The sequence below is a fragment of the Onychostoma macrolepis genome, chromosome 16 (genome assembly GCF_012432095.1).
Source record: "Onychostoma macrolepis isolate SWU-2019 chromosome 16, ASM1243209v1, whole genome shotgun sequence".
NCBI lineage: Eukaryota > Metazoa > Chordata > Actinopteri > Cypriniformes > Cyprinidae > Onychostoma > Onychostoma macrolepis.
In genome coordinates, this window is record NC_081170.1 from 26,761,206 (window position 1) to 26,782,632 (window position 21,427).

Sequence of the window (21,427 nt, forward strand, 5' to 3'; positions counted from 1 at the left end):
TTGTGATTAGTACTCTGGTGATTGTGAACGGGTGTAGGAGGTTGCTTCAGCTGGTGAGGCGGGTGATTCCGTGACATTACCCCCTCCCCCACAGGTGTCTCCCGACGCCCAAGATCGACGGCGAGGATGGCCGTGTCCCCTGGGAGCGGGGCGATAGGACGACTTGGTGGAAGTCGTTGATGAGGGATGGGTCCAGAATGTCATCTTTGTCTGCCCATGACCTCTCCTCGGGACCATACCTCTCCCAGTCTATGAGGTATTGAAGCCGACCGCCCCGCCGTTGGGAGTCGAGGATTTCCTTGATTCTGTAGATGGTTTCATTGGAAGCGACCTCGGGCGGAGGAGGGGGTATCTCGTGCTCTGTGGATGGAGGGAGAAGAGGATTAGTGAAAGGTTTGAGCAAGGAGACGTGGAAGGTGGATGAGATCCGTTACTGCTCAGGCAAGTGGAGCTGGTAAGTGACGTCGTTGATGCGCCTTGCCACCGGAAAAGGACCTATGTACCGGGGACTCAGCTTCTTGCAGGGCAGCCGGAGACGAATGTCTCAGGTGGATAACCAGACACGGTCCCCGGGTTGATAGATGGGATTGGCGGAACGGCAAGTGTCTGCATTGGCCTTGTGTCTCCGCACTGCCCGCTGGAGATGTATATGAGCTGAGTCCCATACCCTCTCCAGTGATCTACCGCTGGGACCTCCGATCGCTCCTCCGTCCAGGGAAACAATGGCGGCTGGTAGCCGAGGACACATTGGAATGGAGTGAGTCCGGTGGTTTCCTGGCGCAGCGAATTCTAGGTGTACTCTGCCCAGGGTAGACACTGGCTCCAGCTGTCCTGATGTTCATGACAGTAGGCCCGGAGATACCACCCGATTTCTTGGATCTTCCGTTCGGTCTGGCCATTGGTCTGTGGATGGTACCCGGAGGATAGACTCTCCGATACCCCCAGGAGGTGGAGGAACCCTCGCCAGACCCTGAAGATGAACTGGGGCCCCCTGTCGGAGACGATGTCTTCTGGGAGACCAAAGTTCCTAAATATGTGTTGAAAGAGGGCTTCGGCTGTTTCTAGGGCTGATGGTAATCCACGTAGTGGGATTAATTTGCAGGATTTGGAGAATCGGGCGACGACTACTATCCTAGTGTGAACCCGTTTGAAGGAGGGAGGTCGGTGGCAAAGTCTACACCCAGGTGAGACCAGGGCCGGCAAGGAATGGGCAAAGGGACCAGTTTACCTTCAGGCAGGCGGCGAGGTGTGGAGGTGGTGGCACAGACCGAACATCCTTTGACATAGCGGGCGACATCCCGGGCCATGTTTGGCCACCAGTAACGGTTCTGGAGAAGCGAGAGGGTTAGGTGACTGCCTGGGTGTCCAGATCCCGGAGAGTCCAGAAGGGTTAGGCGCAGGTTGGATGGGACATAGTTCTTCCCTTCTGGACCTCCCGGCGGAGCAGGTTCGGCAAGAGTGGCGGCTTGGATTTGGTTGTCGAGTTCCCACAGGACAGGTGACATGAAGGCAGAATGTGGCAGGATGGGCTCCGTTTCATCTGGAGCTGGGTCGGGTTGGTGCAGGCGGGAGAGAGCATCAGCTTTAACATTCTTACTTCCCGGACAGTAGGAGATCAGGAAACGGAAACGGGTGAAGAACAGAGCCCATTTGGCCTGTCTAGGGTTAAGACGTTTGGCTTCTCGGAGGTACTGCAAATTCTTGTGGTCGGTGATTATGACAAATGGATGTTGAGCACCCTCCAACCAATGCCGCCACTCTTCCAGAGCGAGCTTGATGGTCAGCAACTCCCGATTACCCACGTCGTAGTTCTGCTCCGCCAGGGACAGTTTCCTTGAGAAGTATGCACATGGATAGAGCACGGGGGGTTCACCCTTCCATTGGGACAGGACGGCACCCACTCCCAGGGGTTCATCCACCTCGACTACGAAGCAGAGATCGGGGTCTGGATGTGAGAGAGCCGGGGCGGTGCAGGAGGCAGACTTGAGCTAAATGAAGGCCCGATGAGCCTCTGGGGTCCAAGTGAGAGATTTGGCCTTCTGCCAGAGGAGAGCGGTAAGAGGCGCTGCTAGCTAGCTGTATTGGGCAATAAACTGACGATAGAAATTGGCGAACCCCAGGAATCTCTGCATCTCCTTTATAGTCGTGGGTTGAGGCCAGTTCTTAACCACCTCCACCTTCCTCTGGTCCATTTGCACTCCAGCAGGGGTGACGATGCAGCCCAGGAAGTGGATAGTGGATTTATGGAACTCACATTTCTCGGCTTTTAAATACAGGTGGTGTTGACGGAGGCGTTGGAGCACTTGGGTGACATGGCAACGGTGTTCCTCTATGTTGGGTGAGTATATGAGTATGTCATCTATATAGATGAGGACGAACCGGTTGAGCATGTCTCTGAAGATTTCGTTCATGAAATTCTGGAAGATAGAAGACGAGTTGGATAGCCCATACGGCATAACCCGGTACTCATAATGCCCGGTGGGTGTCACAAAGGCCGTCTTCCATTCGTCACCCCTGCGGATGCGGATGAGAATATAGGCGCTCCTTAAATCAAGTTTACTGAAGATACAGGCCCCGCGAAGCTCCTCCAGGGCGGCTGGAACCAGAGGAAGGGGATAGGCGAACTTTACCGTCTGGTCGTTGAGAGCACAGTAGTCAATACAGGGTCTCAGACCTCCATCCTTTTTGGCCACAAAGAAGAAGCTTGATGCTGCGGGTGAGGTGGACGGACGGATGAACCCCTGATTTAAGGCTTCCTTGACATACTCCTCCATGGCTGCTCTCTCCGGGATCGACAGTGGGTAGATGTGCCCCTTGAGTAGTTTGGCCCCAGGCAGCAGATCAATGGTGCAGTCCTATGGCCGGTGTGGAGGTAGGTGAGTGGCAGCATCCTTGTGTCTCTGGGCTTTCGATGGTGGTGGAACAGACTGAGCAACTGGTACGGTTAAAGATTGGGACAGGTAGGTCTTTTAGGCATTCCTGCTCACACCCCATGTTCCACTTGAGAATCTCCCCAGACTTCCAGTCAATGGTAGGTTGATGTTTGGAAAGCCAGGGGCATCCCAGGACGACATCCACAACAGCCTCCTCCAGCACCAGTAGAGAGATCCGTTCTGTATGGAAGCACCTGACCCGGAGAATGACTTCAGGCGTGCGGTGACGCACCAGCCCCTTGCCCAGCGGCTTTCCTTGGACAGTGGTGATCTGGTAGGTGGTTGCGTTTTTGCAACGGGGAATTTTGAATCCAGCGAGGGTGCAAGAGAAGATGAAATTTCCCGCAGCTCCTGAGTCCACGAGGATTTTGACTGGGAAAGATTGGTCTTGATACCTGAGAAGAGCATCTACGTGAGACATGTTAGATACATCAGGAACGATTTGGATAGTACTCACCACTGGGCGTGGGGGACGAACAGGACAGGCACGGATCTGGTGCTCAGTAGAACCACAGTAGAGACAGAGCCCTTGGGTGAGTCGACGGAATTGCTCCGGGGTGGATAGATGGTAATTATCTGTGATCATGGGCTCGGGTACTGGAGGTGAAAGGCTGGGCGAGGCAGTAGCAATGGGTTTAATATGTCAAGTGGTTAGGTGTTGAGAGACACGAGCAGTCTTCTGGAGCAAGCTTTCAAGCCCCACGGAGTCGTCGTAGATAGACATCTGCTGACGTAAAGCGGGATTCAAGCCCCGGCGAAAGGCAGAGAGCAGGGCAGCCTCATTCCATCCGCTGCTAGCGGCAAGGGTGCGGAAATGAAGCATGTACTCGTGAATTGATAGAACAGCTTGCCGTAATTGGAACAGTTCATCATGAACAGAGACCTCTGTAGTCGGCTGGCTGAATACTTCTCGGAAATGTTTGACGAAGTTCTCCAATGAATCAATCCTCGGGCTCTGCGAATTCCACAAGGCCTCCGCCCATTGCAAGGCTCTTCCCATCAGCAAAGAGATGATGAATGCCACTTTCACCCGTTCCATCATAAATAGATGGGGTTGTAATTCAAAGTAGAAGGAACATTGCAACAAAAACCCCTTGCAAGAGACCACCTCACCGGAGAAGCTTGCGGGACAGGCCATGGGACTGGTTGTCGGTGTGGCGGTGACAGGACGTGGAAGGAGTGATTCCCGGAGAGTGTGAACGAGATTGGCGAAGAGCTCTGGTGAGGATGCACTCCGAGGATCCATGTGAATCTTCGTAATCGTTACTACTTTTCTTGTACTTAAAAGGGCTGGTCTTCTGTCACACACTGGTCAAGGAGGCAGACAGGTTAATGCAAGTCAAAAGGAAATTTATTTAGTTGAACCAAGGCAAGGCTTCCCACAGGAGAGAGACAACAAAGGAGATACTGGAAGCAGAATACCCAGTCTTAACTTAAACTTGCTTCTTCCACAGGTGGGGACGACTTCCAGGATAGACAGGCAGACAGGTAGGCATCAACCAGCGCTGAATAGCTTGCAACCTTGAGACCAGCCGACGAGTGACTGAGGTGAGTGTGCTTTTGAATGGTGGTGGTAAGTGGTTGCAGGTGTTCGTGATTAGCACTATGGTGATTGTGAACGGGTGTAGGAGATTGCTTCAGCTGGTAAGGCGGGTGATTCCGTGACACTTATATATGGTATCTTTTTTGTGCATTTAAACCAATTTTTAACTGAAAAAATGCAATCAAGTAAAAGTAAAAGTACTGTGACGCGTGTCCCGAGCACTCATCAGCGTCGCCCTGGAAACAGAGGAGGAACACCTGCACGCAATCTGCACGGGCTGGCCGGTCACAGCTGAGCCTCGTCAGGAGACAGCTACAAAAGCCGCCGAGTCACACATACTGGAGAGACATGTCTCCAGAAGACTTCCCGCTAATCTATCCTCTGTTTATATTCCAGAGAGCAGTGTGTGACTGGCCAGCTACGATGCTTGAGCACCGCACAGACACTCAGCACCTGGACACTTGGATTGAAGGCGGAAGCGGACCTCAGAGCACGGTTTCACCTCACCAAGACACCTTGGCACGCAATATTCACCAATAAACGCAACCTTTGGGGCCTTTATTGACATCTCCTTGTCGTGTGATTCTTCAGCCCGTTACAGTACTTATAGAAATATTTACTCAATCTACGGGGTATTGTCAAGAGGAAAATGAGAAAAAAAGAGACCAAAAAATGCAGATGAGCTGAAGGCCACTGTCAAAGAAACCTGGGCTTCCATACCACCTCAGCAGTGCCACAAACTGATCGCCTCCATGCCACGCCAAATTGAGGTAGTAATTAAAGCAAAAGGAGCCTCTACCAAGTATTGAGTACATATACAGTAAATGAACATACTTTCCAGAAGGTCAACAATTCACTAAAAATGTTTTTTTTTTTTTTTATTGGTGTTTTTTTTTAATGTTTTTTAAGTATTCTAATTCGTTGAGATAGTGAATTGGTGGGTTTTTGTAAATGTGAGTCAAAATCATCACAATTAAAAGAACCAAAGACTTAAACTACTTCAGTCGGTGTGCATTGAATTTATTTAATACACGAGTTTCATAATTTGAGTTGAATTACTGAAATAAATGAACTTTTCCAATACATTCCAATTTATTGAGATGCACCTGTAGGCAATACGACACGAGCAAGAGTGCTGTTTTTCTTTCGTTTCTGTGTTCGATCCAAATCCGCGTTGGCTTGGAAGAATCACTGATTCACTAAGCCATTCATAAAAAGTCATTTGATTCACTCCTGAAGGATTCAACCGTTTTGAAAGAACTGTTTGTATGACTAAGTGATTCAATCATGAACTTCTGCCACCTGCTGGCCGTTTTTAAGTTTCCCGTCTAAAAGTAGGCATATTACATTATTTTCCAACATATTTCTATATTCAGAATTTAGTATTTAAAACATTAATCTCATAACATTATTTATGCAATTATAAATACAGTCTAAATGTATAAATGCCACATATAAATGTCACTTCATGCAGCTTCTGTGCAGTGCTAAAATGAGTTTTGTTTAGATTATTTCATGGATAACAATAGCCAGTCATTCATTCACATTAAGTATTCAGAGAATAATATTGTCTGTTTTCACTTACATCTATTTATTTATAAAATTTTGATTCATTTTGTAGAATTGAATTATAAATTAACACAATACTGCATGGTATCGTGATACTACAGCTGGTATAGTATCGTAAGACATTTTTATGGTATCGTGACAACCCTATTATACACCACATTCCTTGTTTCAGTTTAACCTAATTCCCACATTTCCTCCGTCGAGTTTAATATCTTTTTTTTTTTAGATTGTTTGTTTGTTCATTCATTCATTCATACAGTAGGCTAGGCTTAGTATCACTGGAAAAGACGCCTAGTTGGTATGACAGGGTCACAGAGCATTTTCTTGAAAAGGAACGTTGGGCAGGATTTACGTATAAATAAATGGACAATTTTTATGATGTAGGCCGAAAATTAGCTTCCCCTCTTTGAAAGACCAACAGCCACCACTGATATATACACATTATACACAGTCATTGCCAAAAATATCGGCACCCTTGGTTAATATGATCAAAGAAGCCTGTGAAAGTTAATCTGCATTGTTAATCCTTTTGATCTTTTATTTAAAAAAAAAAATCACAAAAATCTAACCTTTCATTGGATAATAAGAATTAAAAATGAGGGGAAATATCATTATGAAATAAATGTTTTTCTCAAATACACATTGGACACAATTATTGGCACCCCTAGAAATTCTTATGAGTAAAATATCTCTGAAGTATATTCCCATTCATATTCACAATTTTGAGCACTCCAGGGTGATTATGAACATGAAATTATCCAGCCATGGCTTCCTGTTTCAAAGAAATATAAATAGGAGGGGAAACAAAGCCCAAATTCCCTTAATCATCCATCACAATGAGAAAAACCAACGAATATATTTCTGATGTGCAGCAAAAGATAATTGAGCTTCACAAATTAGTGAAGTGGCTTTAAGAAAAGAGCTAGAGCAGTGAAAATTCCCATTTCAACCATCAGGGCAATAATTAAGACTTTCCAATCAACATTAAATGTTACCAAACTGCCTGGAAGAGAACGTCTATATTGTCCTAATGCACGGTGAGAAGGAGAGTTTGAGTGGCCAAAGACTCTTCAAGGACCACAGCTGGAGAATTGCAGAAAATAGTTGAGACTCGGGGTCAGAAAACCTTAAAAAAAATTGTCAAACAGCACCTACATCACCACATGTTTTTTGGGTGGGTTTCAAGGAAAATTCTCTTAGCTCATCCAAAAACAAACTCCAGCATATTCAGTTATCAGACATGACTGGAACTTCAAATGGGATTGGCTTCTATGGTCAGATGAAACTAAAAACCAAACACAAACCTCAAAAACAACACAAAAATGGGTCACTGAGCACAAAACCAAGCTTCTGCTATGGCCATTCCAGTCCTCTGACCTGAACCCTGTAGAAAATTAGTGGGGTGAACTGAAGAGAAGAAGCACCAACATGGCGCTGGGAATCTAAAGGGTTGAGTGATTCTGGATGAAGGAATGGTCTCTGATCTCTTGTCAGGTGTTCTCTAACCTCATCATGCATTATAGGAGAAAATTTTGAGCTGTTACACTGGCAAATGGAGGTTTAAAAAAGTATTCAATAAATGGGTTCCGTTAATTGTGTCCAACGTGTATTTAAGAAAAACATTTATTTAATAACATGATATTTCCCCCCATTTTAAATTCTTATTATCCAATGAAAGGTTAGATTTTTGTGAATATTTTAAATGAAAGATCAAAAGGATTAACAATGCAGATTAATTTTCACAGCCGCCTTTGAACGTATTTACCAAGGGTGCCGATATTTTTGGTCATGACTGTATATTGTATGTGGGTTAACATTTTATAATAACTTTCATTAATAAAATGTTTAAACATTATAAAACTGCATGTTGTTACAAGCTTGTTACCAAAGTTTCATGAATGTCACACACAAGATACAATTGTACTATAAAACAAATTAAATGGCAACACACCGTTAAACAGGATTTCAGCTCTGACATAAACTGCATGATGTGCGCTCTTGAATCTGCCTTTTCAGATCCACTCACACCAGATTCAGATCTTGACAGCCAACGAGTTATTGCCTGTGTGTAATAAATGGTGGGGAAATGTAAAGTAATTTATTTAAACTGGTGAGAACTTCCATTGGCCTGACACATTTGGATACAATTATACCAATCAGTTGATAGCAACAATGTTCTACAGTTAAGGGGTATTCAAACCAAATAAAAAAATCTAATATGTTATTGCTATAGCCCAGTAAAATTTATCCAAAAACATTTCTTTCTCCAAAAAAAAAAAAAAAAAAATCGAATTAGGAGACAAACTTGTGACATCATCAGGCATTATATCTACATTATGTTGCAATGCGAAATTAACCTATTTTCTATCCACTGATTCATTAGCCACTAAAGGTAAATAATAACTACAGTAAATGCTAAAACTGTTTCTGATGTAAATTTCAACTCATATCAATATGACAATAATAGATTAATATTCCATTTTTATCAAAAGAGCAAAAATCAAAGCCATTCTATCTTAACTTACTACTTACTTGTGTTACATGGTACCAACAAAGGAGAACGTCTGACTTACATTTACATTTTACATTTACATTTAGTCATTTAGCAGACGCTTTTATCCAAAGCGACTTACAATTGGGGAATACATATTTCTTGTTGAATACCTTAACGGATGGCATTGATTTCAGCCTGGTCTTTATCAACCATAAAGCACCTATTAAAATTAAAAACATTTTAAGCTTCAAGGCAGAGAAAAATATAACATATTACAGATGTTTGCTGCCAAAAAATGCCTTTTGTTGTTTAATTTGTTGTTTACCATGTTTAGAAGTTACTAACCAAACCAATTTGTACATTGTACAGAGATCAACATCTACCAAGCACCAAGTTTGGTCTGAATATGCTAAAGCGTTGTGGAGATATAGCCTTGCGCTCAATTTGGCATACTATTCTTCAAATTTGTTTGCACGTTAATCAAGAATGGTTGGGTTTATCAAAAGCTTCTGATAACTTTTTACCAGCATGATCTGAAGATGATCAGATTCGATTTTCATGAAAATCGGAGAAACCATCTAAGGGGAAGTTAGAAAAAGTAGTTTTTTGGTGGGAAAAATTTGCAGGAAAATTTGTATTACAGAAAATGATGTCATAGGGTGCAATTGAATTGTATTGAGTCAAGGAATCAGGGGAAAAAATAATTTTAATTTAAGTGTTGGTGCTGGAGAGTTTGAGTTAGAGACATTTGCTGTGGTTAATGGTGAAACTGTCCTCTATCAGTGTGCCAAATTTCATAACTTTCCCATAAGCGGCCATAGACTCCCAGAGCAGAATAATGATAATAATAATTGGAACACCAACAGATACAATAAGTGCCATCATACCTTCGGTGCTTGGCTCCAAATTACACAATCTGTGTAATGCATAATGCCATGTGTTTTTGGACATCCTGTGTCAGAGCAGAGGATACATTTTGTCATGCACTGGATTAAATATGGTCTATTAATTGCAATTGTGATGTACTCATTTAGGTGATATACACAAATAAAAATAAAAAATAAATAGATGGAATAAGTATGGAAAAAATACTATAGAAATCAATGGTGCCCCACAATTGTTTGGTTACATTCTTCAAAATAACTTTCTTTTTGTTCAGCAGAACAAAGAAATTTATTCAGGTTTGGAACAACTTGAGGGTGAGTAAATGATGACAGAATTTTCATTTTTGGGTGAACTGACCCTTTAAGAAACTGTGTATACTCAAAACATTATTGAATAATTTCTTGTTTAATTAAAGAATAATTAAACATTTTAATTAATGAATAATTAATCATTTTAATTTTATTTACTTACATCTGTTTGTATTACCTTGGAGGTACAGAAAATGTTGGTTTCAGCTTTTCCAGTGCAAGCTGAAGTGTGTCCTGCTTTTCATTCCCCAAGATGATATAGGCAACAGGGATTCCATGACCATGACTGTCCCTGACAACTAATGTAAATAAAGGAAAACCATACTGGTTGACACCATGTGTTGCATCCATTAAAATGATATCTCTTCCGTATACTTGAAGGTTGTCTCTCATGGATGGTGTTTGCAGAACTATGACAAGATCTCTTTGAAGACTATAAGGCTGATAAAAAATAACATAGTCTTTAAAAGGGCCCTCCAGAAGGCATGAGGTACTAGTGGCATCATCTTTGTGTTGCTGATTTTTTGCATCATACATGTCCGAATATTTTCAATGTCTTTTGGGGTAACAAAATAAGCTTGATTGTTGAGATCAGTATGTCCTTGTTCTTTTGACCACGCATGTGATTTTAGGAGAATTGCATCTGATTTAACACCAAGAGATATTAAATCCTGAATATGCTTGACTAGCTCTTGACTAATGTTTTCTGAGTGGCCCTCAGAAGAATTTGAAGGGTCATGTCCTGAATATGTTACAGATCGGTCAGGCTCGCTGCCCAGCCAATCACAGCGCACTCCCTCACCTGAATACTGATCACCAGCACCTGTCCCTCATTATCACACTCATCAAGTCTGGTAAAAAAGCACACACCTCAGCAGTAATCATTGTCCGATCTTGTAAATATGAAGTGGGCTCTACCCTCGGTATCGTTACCCTAAACAATCTAGTTTACCCACCTGTTGTACTTACCTGCTATCCCCCTCTTCAGTTGTGTCATCCATCTCCAGCTCCAATCACCCGCTGAGGTGTGTGCTTCCTGTCCTCATATCCGTCTCCATGAGTTCCTGTAAGGCAAAGAAAGTTTGTTACTCCTTGGATCCATCCTCTAGGACTTCTCTGAGTAGGCATACTCACCTGAAGTCTCTCTTCACTTCTCCAGAGCTCTCCTGTTTATAAATAAACTTCTCCTGTTATTCACTTACCCTCGTGTCTGACCAGTATATGTTACAGAATGAATGCTGTAAATCCTTTCGACTATAACGAGTTTGTTGAGCCAGTCTGTCCTCTTTTAAAGGAAACATAGGCCTTGCATCCTTTGGCATGTCGATTTCATTGTGTGCATGCTCCAGAGCATTTGCATGAAAACAAGAAATATCCATTTTTATTTTTTGCTTATTTTGTCACCCCAAAAGACATTGAAAATATTCTGACATGTATGATGCGAAAAAATCAGATTGCAGAATTCACAGTCCTGTAGTTGGTGTCTTATAGTAATGAGTATTTGCTGAATAAATTCACAGGCATCTAAATCCTTTTCTAAAACATGGACTGTTATATCGGTCTCTTTTTTATTTCCTTTAAAGTGTTCCTCTTTGTAGACCGTTGTTTTTATAAATTCCTCCATCTCTGATGTCAAAATCTAAAAAGCAAAGGGACACAAACAATTAGACTAAAACATCAATAATGTAAAGTAAAAATCCATGATAATCTCAGGAAAACAATGCTATTCTTTTTCTAAACCGATTTAAAACAGTAATGCTACGTCAACTTTCATATGATGACTTGAGGTCATCAATATTCATATGTAACAATAATTCAGTGATGACTTGAGGTCATCATATTCGTATATAACAGAATAAATCAGTGATGACGAGGTCATCATATTCATATGTAAGAATAAATCAGTGATGACTTGAGGTCATCATATTCATATCTAAGATTAAATCAGTGATGACTTGAGGGCAACATATTCATATGTAACGGAATAAATAATCTGATTCAATCGCTTCCCAGCAAACAATGACCTGTTGGTCCACCAGCGGTTTTTGGGCGGCACAAATTCAGCGGTTTGCCGAGGCTGGGCCTCCGTCGGTACACCAGTGGGCAAGCGGGGGGTCTGTCCTCTATTTCTACTGAGCTCTTACATGACATCTTTGTTTTATAAATTATATATATATATATATATATTACATTTATGTATTACATTACATTTTTACAGTTAAAAGGAATCTGAAGCACTGAATAAAAATAGTGAGAGTTATAATTAACAAACGTATAGTATAAAAACTGCAAGCACATTTTTAAATGAAATAAATAGTTCAAATGATCGTAAAAACAACAATACAAAATCTAATAAAAAAAAAAAAAAAATAGATAAAAATTAAATAAAAATAAAAGTGCAACTTTGTCCCACTATCACATGCAGGTTGCAGTTTACACCTATGTATGAATGGGTCATATAACTACAAAACGATTAAAATTCTAAATTAAATACATTTTTTTGTTGTTGTTTATGTTCTATATAATGTTTATTTAAATGGTGCGTGACTGTGACGTGTTTTGATGGACGCGAACTCTGAGTCTCATTCAAACTCTGCAGCGAGGGAGTTACTATGGAAACGGGGCTGCAACTCTCCAACTGACAGCTGCAACACTAGGTGCGTTTACATGTACACTTTTTTGTCATTCCGATTAAAATCATTCCGATTGAAAGATTCGATGAACTGTTTACATGAGACGTTATCTAATCCGATATGGTGTTTACATGTGTCATGAATCCGGGTCCACGATGCTCCCTCTCACCACCAGAGGTCACTGTCTCCCGGATTCAATTCCCCAAACTCCACTCACCTCATTATTGTTTAATTTGCCCCAGCTGTGTTCCTGATTGCCGTCCCTACTTAAGCTCCCTGTGTTTTCTGTTCTGGGCTCGTTTGTCTCACTTTTGTGCCAGGTATGCCTGTTATTTACGTCTGCCCTGTGCCTCGTGTATGTCTTGTTTTCAGTACTTGTGTTTGCTCTGGCTTTTTCCCCTTCGGGGTGGTTTCAGTTGTGTTTTTGTTTATTTTATAATTTGTTAATAAAGAAGATTCCTTTTGCCAGCATATGAGTCTTCGTTCCTCATTACCCGTGACAGTACAAACGAGCCATTTGAAGACTCAGCGGCAATGGGAATCTTCTTGTACCCAGCTCCTGGTCGACAGAGGAACCAGGCCCCAGCCAGTGGGCCGCATCCTTGCCCACAAGACAATCGCCCTTTTGGGTGGTGCGCCGAAGACCTCTTCGAGGTAGGCCAGGAGATAGGGATTAGAGGGAGCACCCTCATCCACCTGTTTTTAGCGGGCCTGGACGAGCCCGTCAACCGGGAGGAGCTGGGGGAAATAGATACGTGGTCCTATTGGGAGATGGTCGACCACGTCATCTATTTGAAGGAGGTGGAGCTGCGGGAGGGTGCCCCCCTCCCAGTCTGGGCTGTTGCTCCAGAACCTCCTCGGATCGTGCCAGCCACTTCCAAAATCTCGGGGTTTTTCTTTGGGCGCCCCGGGCTCAGACGCAGCGTTGAGGATCCTCTGCTGATGTCGGTGAGGAGAGCGGCGGTTCCCGCTCACGAAGTTCCCGAGGCGGCGGCACCTGCTCACAGGGCTCCCGCGCCCGCTCACAAAGCTACCAGCGGGGATAGCCGCTGAGCTTTTCTCTGAGGGGGCAGGGCTCATCTCCGGCCTTCTCGAGGAGGCGGTGGCCGCTCACGATCGTTCCGAAGCGGCGGTGCCCGCTCACGATCCTTTCGAGGCGGCGGTGGCCGTTCACGATAGTCCCGAAGCGGCGGTGCCCGCTCACAAGGCTCCCGAAGCGGCGGTGCCCGCTCACGATCCTCTCGAGGCGGCGGTGCCCGCTCACAAAGCTCCCGAGGCGGCGGTGTCCGCTCGCAGTCCTCCCGAGGCGGCGGTGTCCGCACACAGGGTTCCCGAGGCGGCGGTGTCCGCACACAAGGTTCCCGAGGCGGCGGTGTCCGCACACAGGGTTCCCGAGGCGGCGGTGTCCGCACACAAGGTTCCCGAGGCGGCGGTGTCCGCACACAACGTTCCTCTCGAGGCGGCGGTGTCCGCTCACAAAGCTCCCGATTCTCCCGAAGCGGCGGTGTTCGCTCACGTTCCTCTCGAAACGGTGGTGGCCGTTCAAGATCGTCCCGAAGCGTCGGTGGCCGCTCACGATCCTCACAGTCCTGTGAGGATCGTGAGCGCCACCGCTTCGAATCAACATCAGAGTTCGACGTTGATTCAATGATTTTATCGTTGACAGCGGGATGTTTATTTAACATCGTTTCAATTACTATTTGCTATCTGGGGTGTTTCGTACAACATTCATGGCGTGAGCAAGTATAAATTCAAGCAGATCGGAAATTATGAATCTGTCATCTATACAAATACAAATGACAAAGGCAACTTTTGGTCAAGTTGTTTATTTTCATTGAGCTACTTTCACTATCATCACTGTGTTGTTTCTAAGCTGAAAAGCAGAAAATTGCGCTTCATTTCAGATCTGTTTTTCACTCCGGACATGAGAGCAGATAGTCTGTCACACAGCAAGCGTTCTCCTTTCTAATGTGTTTTTAACTGTATAATGGAAATTTTAACTTTATACCTCCACTATTACCCAGTCTCTACTGTTGTGTCGGTGTCCCCAAATCACAGAATGTACCGTTGCCGACTTCACGTTCACGTTCCGACTAGAGGCCTGCATTCCCGCGGGAACCGCGGGACCCGTTCAGATTTCTTGCAAGGCGGGATTAAATTAACGAATAAAACGCGGTTGCGGTCGGTAACTCTGGTGCAATTTGAACGGGAGCGGGCGGTCTAACAATATCCCGTTCCCGACGTCTTTTCAGAACAGCATATCTGTGCTTTATTCAAGCACTGGTACAGCCTGCACTGTACTGTTATGCACGCATGAAACAGTGCTTCGTTTTATTTGCGAGTGTCTGTGCGCAGCTGCATAAGGATGCTCAGAGCAGGCCCCAGATAGCACACGTACGTCTGCAAGATGTCTGTTAAAGATCTGTTGATCTGGAAAGCATCTGCTGTCTACAAACATCTGACAGACATCTATAAGATGTCAGTTTTACATACATTCTAAATCATAAACATCTAATAGACGTCTATTTGACATCTAAAAGGAGACGTCCTATAGACGTATTGCAGATGAGCAAACACCCTAAAAAATACGTCTTGCAGATGTAAATGCAGATGTCAAATAGACGTCTCCTTGATGTACGTGTGCTATCAGGGGCTGTAGCCTACCAGTGAATATAGCCTACGGCCTGCAGACAGAACAGGCAGGTTGTCCATGAGTGACAGATCTGTCACTCATGGACAACCTGCCTGTTCTGTCTGCAGGCCGAGGCTATATTCACTGGTAGGCTGATCGAGCAGAATAAAGATGGAGCAAAATGTGGATGCGCTGTCCTTCAGCGCTCAACTCGGTTTTGTTTATATTTTGCTTAGCCTATAATTTTAAATGACAGATGTCGAATTTATTTATTTATTTTTCTTCCGCGACACTTTTCCTAGGCTACTGTGTTTACAGCAAGATGTTAAACGAATTTAGTATTTTGAGAAGATGAATAAAATTATAATAGGCCATTTTTGTACAACCTACATCTTTTTTTTCTTCTCTGGGACACTTCCTATATTGTGTTGTAAAGGTTAAACGAATTGTATCCTGACAAGACGAATAAAAATAAGGAATACAATTTTTGTACATTTTTATTTTCTCTGTGACACTTTTTTCGTACTGTGTTGGCAGCAAAATGTTAAACGAATTTCGTGTCTTAAGACACAAAATTCGTTTAACATTTTGCTGTCAATAAAAGACTCTTGACGAAACGAATAAAATAACAAATAGAGTTTTGTGCAGACTAAACTTTTATTTGTTAGCCTATCTGTCTTTCTTTCAGTAGAGGAAATTTAAATGTGTGATTCTGGAAAAGAGATCTAAATTTAGCGGGAACGGTCGGGTCGGGAAGAAAATTATTCAAAGCAGACAGCGGGTGAACAAAGAGTAAATATATCGCGGGAGCGGGTGGGTGCGGGATATAACCTCGCGGGAGCGGGACTTAAAAAACAGTCCCGCGCAGACCTCTATTCCGACGACCCGACCTCTGGACGTGATGATGTAGACGCAAAGTAATCGGTTTAAAGTGTTTACATGGCAGGATTTTAATTTTGTTCGGTTTATAGAAAGGTTTATCCCACCCCTCTCAAACCGATTACAATTTCATTCGGTTTGGGCATTTTTATTCCGATTGAGGTGTTTATATGGAGCATTTTCATTCGGATTGGACTTTTAAACCGATTACAGTGCTCCATGTAAACGCACCTACTGTGTCTCTCGCTGCTGTTTTCATCGTTTTTAGGTGAGTTTAGTCCATAAAATCACACAAATATTACATACAACTGCTCCTGACACTTTTCTGTCTTGTAATTTAAACGCTTCTGTTGAATATTTACTTCATAAAGACGGTTTAGCGTCTTCGGAAAAAGTCTGTTGGCATCTGAACTGTTTTCAGATGATGTATGCTAACTCTGTATATTGAGCTCTGATTGATCAAAGTTTTGACTTTTCATCACATATTTATGTGTTGGGAGATTTTAATAGCTTTGTAAAGGTTTTGTCAATGGGTTATTGGAATTAGACGAATTTATTTAGCCTAAAATATGTGCTGTAACTTTACTGTTAATCGGTGACGTCACTTAAAGGAGCATGTATTAAGTGAAACGTGATTTGATATTTAATGGCAAACAATTATTGATAAAAATTGTTCTGTGGTTTCAGGAGTAACACTTCTACAACAGAAGAGAAGCTCCAAGATATCTAAATTTCTGAAGGAAGCTGCTGACAGAGATGTGGGAAACATAGGTAAGCTGCATGAGAAAGCTCATTAAATCACTTCATATATGGAAATATGTAGTGAAAAAATGCATATCACCTTGCATCTTTTACAATTCTTTATTAAAGTTATTTTAAGAAGGTTTTGACATCCAAACATGAGTGAGTGATGTAAAAATGTATTTTATTTCTGTGATCAAAGATGAATTTTACATGATGATTATTCAGAAATCATTCTAATATGCTGATTTGCTGCTCAGGAAATATTCCTGATTCGTATTTTGTTTTGTGTTTTGTGTGTATTATTCAGGATTCCTTAATGAACAAAGTTTAAAATGAACAGTGTTAATTTGAAACAAAAATATTTACTCTCACTTCTCATCAATTTAATGCATCCTTGCTGAATAAAAATGAATTTATTAAAAAACCTCACTGACTGTAAACTTTTGAACAGTATTGTACAATACCATTTAAAGGTGCTGTATGTAGGATTTTGACTCTACTAAAGCATAAAAATACCATAATATGTTTGCAGATATTTAAGAAATATGCTAAGTTAACATACTTGTTTATCTGAAAAACAATGCTACAGTCAGTTATTCTCCTTTGAAAATGTGCATTCCGGCCCGGAATGTCTGTGTTTGTTATGGTTTGTGAAACCCACCCACTGCCAGCGTATTTAATTTCATTCATCGTCATGTGCGCTCGTTTCTGTTGGTGTCGTTAATCTGGCAACCTGCGTGTGTGTCAAGTCTGGGGAGGAGGGGCCAGGTGAAAAAAATGCTAGGTCCTAGGTCTGGAATCCTGGAAAAAAAAAAAAAAAAAAGTTTATACTAAAATGTTTATCAGCACATTTTTTAAATATTGTTAATAATCAGAAATGTTTCTTGAGCAGCAAATCAGATTTATTTTAAGGATCATGTGACACTGAAGACTGGACTAATAATGTTAAATTCAGCTTTGATCACAGCAATACATTACAATTTTAACATATTCAAAAAAAAAAAAAAAAAGCAGTTCTCTTGAATTGTAATATCATTTCACAATGTTATTGTTTTAACTGTTTTTTGAGTTGTGAGTATAAGAGACTTCTTTCAAATATGTAAAAATCCTGCTGACCCCAGCCTTTTTAACAGTTGTGTAAACTAGTTATGATGTTCCTCCCACTTCAATAATACTGTGGCATATGTACACTGTAAAAAAAAATCCAATTAACAAAATGTTGAAAGGGCAAAAATATTTGGTTACACTTTATTTTGATAGTCCACTTTAGACATTCTACTAACTATAAGTAACTTTGTAACTACGTGTCAACTAATTCTCATTAATTTGCAACTACATGTCTACTAACTCTCAGTAGGGTAGGTTTAGGGTTAGTAGAATAAGTTGACATATACTTGTAAAGTTTCTCATAGTCAGTATGTTGTATGTTGTGGACCCATCAAAATAAAGTGTTAGAAGTTAGAAGTCAGAGAGTCTACTAATACTCTAATGACTGCTAGTTGACATGTAGTTGTAAAGTTACTTACTGTTAGTAGAATGTCTAAAGTGGACTATCAAAATAAATTGTTACCAAATATTTAAGTTGAACTCTTTTTATTGCTTGTGCTTAGTTGAGAAGACATATTAAGTCTGCACAAATATATTAAAAAAAAATCCAGCCAACACTGAGATCATTCCACATGTGCACGAGCCTGAGTGACTTCGCAGGAGAAACAGCGCCGCCATCTTGTCAAGTTCACGAGTCAGGTGAGTTACACTAAATAAATGTTATTTTTTAGACTAAATTTAACGAGAAAATCATGCAACATATCCAATTTTTTTGAGTGGACATTTAGAAAGTGTTTTATGAGTTGTTAAAAAGTGGATATAAGACAGTGTATGTCAAGTTCAGGCATCAAGTAAGTCAAGTGGCACTGAATAAATATTTGTACTTAACTTTATACTGCATTCATAACAACGTATATTATAAAGGCGTAAATGTTTTATTTAAAATGTGTGTGTATATATATATATATATATATATATATATTTATACACAAGCGCACATCATAAATAAAAACATTGAATAAGCTTTGTATGATACGCTATGTCTGAGGGAAATTTAAGTTAAGGGAACGTGCTCTCACCTTGTTTAATCCATAAAACACAATGTCAAAAGCTGTGTTACTATAATGAATTCTTGTCTCGTGAATGGCGCTTCGTAAGAGAAGTTCGTCGTTCCGAATGAAAATGAACAACTGAATCGTTTCGCGAGGCCGTTCAAAGCGTCTCAGTTAGTTTTAGGTTAGTGAATCACTAGATAGTGCACATGAGTTCCTGCACAGGGAAAGACCGTGGCTCAGTAAACACTGGGACAACTGATCAATCAATTTGTAAAACGTCACCATTGGTATGTATCAACAACAGGCAGGACCGTTATATTATGCTATTATTTTATGCTATTTAAGGTAACTTAGCCGTATAATATGAAATGTACATGTTCTATTACAAATCCAGTCAGCATCAATGCTCCCTGTTGTGGAATGGATGGATTTATGCCAAAAAAAATGGTTTCAACTTCTGTTTCATCACAAATTTACTTAATTAACTGATATTGATACATGGTAAGTGTCACGAATCCTGTCTGCACTCCCATTCATTCTCCACCAGAGGTCACTCGCTCACCACATGGACTTCACACCATACATAACACTGGACTTCATTTCCCATCATCCAATACTGATCACAGCTGTCACCAATCACTCATTGCACTAATCACACGCACACCCGATCCCACGCACATACTGATCACACACGCTTTATAAGCCTTGGACTTTCTCTGCTTCTCTGCCGAGTATTGTATGTGTTTACCGCTCTCATAGCCGTAGCTACTCTACTGAGCCCCTGTTAGTTTTGCCCTGCCTGTTTTTCCCGTGTTTGTTTCTAGCGCGTGTTCCCTGGATTAACCCTTGCCTTGCCGTTTGGACACTGTTTGCACCCCTATTGGACTCTAGCCCGTTTTACCTGGATTATCTCTCTGCCTAGCCCCTCTGGATACTGGTTGCCGATCGTCGACCTTCGCTTGCCCTAGGATTACTCTTTGTCTTGTCCCTGCCATACCTGTTTGCCATTGTTTCGACCCTGCCTGTATTTGACGACCATGCCTTTAAATAAAATCTTGCACATGGATCCGCACGTCTCACGTCTCGTCAGCCATGTTACAGAAAGTGATTTAAAAGGCATCATTTAATTTTTTTTTTATTTAAAGTGTACTTTTCTTTCTCCTCCAGGGTGTGGCCAAAGGTTTCATTGGTGCTTTGTCATCACTGCAAGATTTCAGATGCAACCCAGTCAGTTTTTCCAAGGCACCAAACACCAGACCGCTCCACTGCAACTACATACTGTGTGTACCTTCAAGACAAGGAGTTCATTGTTTTCATTCCAGGTAATGTGTTTAAATGTTTAGAGTTTACTACAATTAAAATGTGCTTTATTGTTCTCAGTGGCATCTACGCTAATATTAGTCTGTTTCATTCTTATTCCGAGGTCACCATAGCCACCCAGATCCAGTCCGTTTCCAGATCAGATGGTGGATCAGCAACTAGAGACGACCTCTACAGCCTTGAATGTCAGCGGAGAACATGTCAGCTAGATGAGCTCCAGAGACAGATCCCCTCCGAAGACCTCGTTGGCCATCGTGACAAGACCACCAGACAAGTCCTCTGCTCAATCTGACCTGTGCAGGAATTAAACCATGCCATGCTGGTTTCGTCTGGCCAGAGGAGAACTGTCCCTCGACTGAACCTGGTTTCTCCCAAGGTTTTCTACTCCGTTTCTGTCACCGATGGAGTTTTGAGTCCTTGCCGCTGTCGCCTTTGGTTTGCTTATTTGGGGACGCTTGGCTGATTGCATAGACACTATTGGAAGAGAGCTGAACTGAATGATGATTTCATTGAATCATCAATGAATTGACTTTAACTGGAAAAATGACTTGTTAATGTTCTCTTGCATTATTAACTATTTTCCTGTTTGACTGTAAAGCTGCTTTGACACGATCAGTATTGTATAAAGTGCATTATAAATAAAGGTGACTTGACTTGATTTTATATACTGTAATACCTGGTTCATTTTTTTTTTTTTTCTTTTGTGACTTCTGCCTCAGTTAAAGATGCGAATTGTGAACAGTAGTAATATTTGTAAATGTTCGTTTAGGTTTTTCTTATTTCATTAAAGTTTAAACTGAATTTTGTAGTTGTATTACAGATGTATGTTTGTCAGCTGAAGCTTTAAAGGGATAGTTCACCCAAAAATTAAAATTTGCTGTTAATTTACTGACCCTTAGGCCATCCCAGATGTAGGTGACTTTTTTTCTTTAAGCCTGTATGTTTAGTCTGTATGACAAATTTTATAAATGGAGATTGTTATTAAATAATGGCTATTATGTGTTGTAAATTGTGTGTTTGTGATTGATAAACACCAGTTAATCATTTTTAATAATTTTGTTAAACTATAAAAATATATGTTTTAGTTCCCCCGCAATTTCTTATGATGCCCAAATAATAAATCTTAGTTGCGGTAACCTATAAAACACATGGAGTAAATGGTTAAATTTTAAATGACATAACTTGCTGTAGTCTTCTAAATGTTTGACCAATTAAAACATTTTATTTGAATGGACTATAAAACTACTTTTTAGAGTGTAGACTGTGTCTGTTCCCTGAATACTGAGGACAAATGATATGCTTACTAAGGGATATAGAATAAAATCAGATTGTGATTTAACCAAATTATAGCAAAGTAAGCTAAATAACGTCACAAAACTCTGGAC

General features: G+C 41.6%; 1 long non-coding RNA gene across 1 annotated transcript; it reads left to right on the forward strand.

Annotated features, from left to right (window-relative positions):
* Window positions 1–15,845: 15,845 nt before the first annotated feature.
* LOC131522047 (uncharacterized) lies at window positions 15,846–21,122 on the forward strand. Its single transcript, XR_009266432.1, has 4 exons — window positions 15,846–16,144; window positions 16,564–16,647; window positions 18,231–18,366; window positions 19,890–21,122. It is a non-coding gene; the product is annotated as an uncharacterized LOC131522047 (long non-coding RNA).
* Window positions 21,123–21,427: the final 305 nt, after the last annotated feature.